Source organism: Lactuca virosa, chromosome 3 (assembly GCF_052849685.1).
Source record: "Lactuca virosa cultivar CGN04683 chromosome 3, Lactuca_virosa_CGN04683_v6, whole genome shotgun sequence".
Lineage (NCBI taxonomy): Eukaryota > Viridiplantae > Streptophyta > Magnoliopsida > Asterales > Asteraceae > Lactuca > Lactuca virosa.
In genome coordinates, this window is record NC_136428.1 from 7,943,135 (window position 1) to 7,946,558 (window position 3,424).

Here is a 3,424-nt window from a genome sequence, read left to right on the forward strand (position 1 = left end):
ATTGGTGTCGAGTTGTTCTGGGTTCCTTCTAGTGTGAGGCATGATTATAAATTTATGGCATATGTTATTTGTTATGATAAATTTTTGAGTTTTACTTTGATAACTTAGTTAAGAGAGTTAACTATATCAAGAAAACAATCAAACGAGTAGCACAATAAACATTAAGATCACACAAATTTCATTAATTTCAACAAACTTTTACATTAGATTTTCAAAAAAGAGTGTATAATGGTGTGGTTTGAGCAGGAAAATGTTTATTTTACAAAAAAAAAGACATAGTGGTTTCCTATCAGCTGCTACATTACTATTCCTTCCATTAAACCCAAAAATCATAGTTCCTAGCTTCCCTAGGCTAAAACTATCAACCACAACCCAAAACCAACTAACATCCAAGCCATTATCTACGCTAACAGATGCTGAACGGAACTGATCATCACCTCCATAGTGGTTGTAACTATCTCCGATACTACCAACCTCAACTCCGTCTCTCCAACATGCTGCTCAAGACTCTCAATCACGATATGTTGATATTCTACTAGAGAATAGAACTCCTTCAGATGATAATAAGCGTGGAGGATCCTCATCTAATTATAATATCTCCCTTGCTCTAACTCCCTAACTCTACCAGCTAACAACTTGACCTCCCTCCTCAATGAGTCGTGATCCTCATCCACTTGATGTATGCTCTCCTTATGTCATGCCACACGCGAGACTAGCACTGAGATCACTCGATCTGTAGGATCCTCTGGGATGGGATCGCGCCTCGGTGCCTGGGATGACTCTCTGATCTCATAGAACCCAATACTATCCTCCTCAATCCACTCGTATACCTGGGGTGCCCATTTGTGGGTGGGCCAGGGTTTCTTTGATGGATTCAAGGATGATGGTGGTGAGGCTGCCCTCTTACAGGATGGGATGGGAATGGATTTCCTTTGGGAAGTGATAATCCTGCGTCCCAGGGCATGAATACTGAGAGAGGACGAGAGAAGTGGAGAAACAGTGTCTAGGGATGACTTTGACTCAGTAGGGTCCTCCTCCTGAGTCTCCTCACGATCCTGGTGAAAAGACGAATCTGGGTAGGGTGAACAGTCTGCAGATACTCAACCAATCTCATCACCAGGTTGCTCCCCCTCACTAGGTTCTTCCCCATCTTCAATGGCTTCTCGTCAACTGATACTGGTCTAGGCGGTAGGGGCATCGTTAAATCGTAATCGCTCTCAATCTCGGGGGTGCATGGCACCACCTGGTCTTCCTTCAGATAAGGATGCGACACTCATTCCCATATATCATCCATATCGCTCCAATTTCCTACATAAGACATCAAACCAGTAGACGTTTATGAGAAATAATATATAATACATATAATTTCCTGTTATAGTATATATTTATAGATATAGAGTAGATAGTATCGTATCTTAGGTAACTTTCTATATGGGAGGTATGGCGTATGCCTGTCTCTATTCCAGATATCCTCCAGATGTACCATCCTCTTGCACTAGGTCATGATCTAAGACTCTAGTCTTCAGGGAGTTGATCTATGCTACTGATCCGAAGATCCTCTAGTCGTAGGCCTCGTCCTAATCTCTTAACTAGGCGTACTAAACTATGGATCCATAAATCCTCAAGTGTTTAGATTGTCAAGTATGACATCCAGATTTAGGTGTGCATCGGTTGGACCATAATAAAACTTAGTTGCACGTTCTAGGTCTAGTTGTGGTACGGTCGCAGTACTAGACTAACCCTAGGATTCTTTTTTTACCTAAATTCTTAAGTTGTGATTTAAATGGATAGTTTTTATGATACAATACTGTATTTATAAGAGTTCATATAACTCCTTATATGATTAGTGTTTGATTAGGGTATTTTATTAATTCTATGTTTGTGTACCTCAAGACTACTCAGTAAGGATCGGCCAGGTAGGAAAAGTCGGAGGGTAGGACCATTTTATCATATAGCCGTTCTGAAATCTAGCAACCCAAACGACAAAATTTTCCAGCCTAGGCATCTCTCCCGTAAGAAATTTATCCGTATGGTAATTAATAATAATACTTTTATTAGGTTTAACTAATTTAGAGTTTTATGCCCTAGGTTATAGTCGTAGTTCCTAAGAAATTACCAGTTCGATATAACCTATATCTCTAATACCAATCTGTCACACCCCCGGCCGATGGCGGAAACTTCAGACGGTGCGAACGAGGTAAAATTGGACATCAGTCCACACACACACACACAGATATATATATATATATATATATATATATATATATATATATATATATATATATATATATATATATATATATATATATATATATATATATATATATATATATATATATATATATATATATATATATATATAACACATCACACAAACATTACTTTTATTTACTATAAATTATTCTGGGATTACATTGTTTGAAAGACAAGCACACAACCTAACGTCACTAGAAACGATAAACAAACATAACTAAACTCCAACAAGCTTCCTTGAAGACCTCTTCCTCCTCGGCATAACAATCCTCCACACTCATCTAGAATACATGTATTTTTGAAAACGTCAACATAATGTTGGTGAGTGCACATGTTTTTATAGTTCCGGCCTTTATTTGGTTTATAAATTTAAGAATCCTTTTTCTTTTAGAAAAACCTTTCCTAAAGTATTTTATCAACTCTAGCTTACTATATTTTTAGGATGTCTAACGATCGTATCTTATTATCTTTTTAGGATATCTTATTAATCCTAATTAACTATCTTTGTAGGATAACTAACAACTCTAACGTATTTTATCTACCATTCTAAGGCGTCCCTAATGGTAATCGGATCTCTAAGGTTTTTGTAATGTATTCCCATAAGCCCCCATAATCAACATTGTTTGACTAATTGTTTGCCCCGCCATGACGCTTCATCGGATATCAAATTTAATCAAGGACTTTGGATGAATATTAACAGTTCACTAACGCATTAAACTTAGGTATTTATCTTTTATCTTTTATCCTTCCTATGGATTCCCTATAATTATTACAACATAAATATTTTATCTTATATTTGATAATTATAACTTTTGATCTCATAATTATTTTGTATATATAAGTATTCATATACATACCCTAATTATGGTTATTTGAAAACAGGATATTTGGGCAGAGTAACAATTAGGTACGGTGCATATCCCTACATCTGACCAACATAACTTCTAGGTACTGCGTTATCCTAGAGATTTTGCCATTATAACATCTAGGTATTATCTCTTTCTAGACTATCGGGTGTCATAACTCTTAGGCATAATATCATAGCTTACAACTAGGCATAGTATTTATAGCTACATTATCCTAAGGCTTTAAGCTTTATAAAATGATTTGATATTTATGGACATAAATATATTTTGATAAAACCATTTGATAAGCATGTATCTCCCCCCCC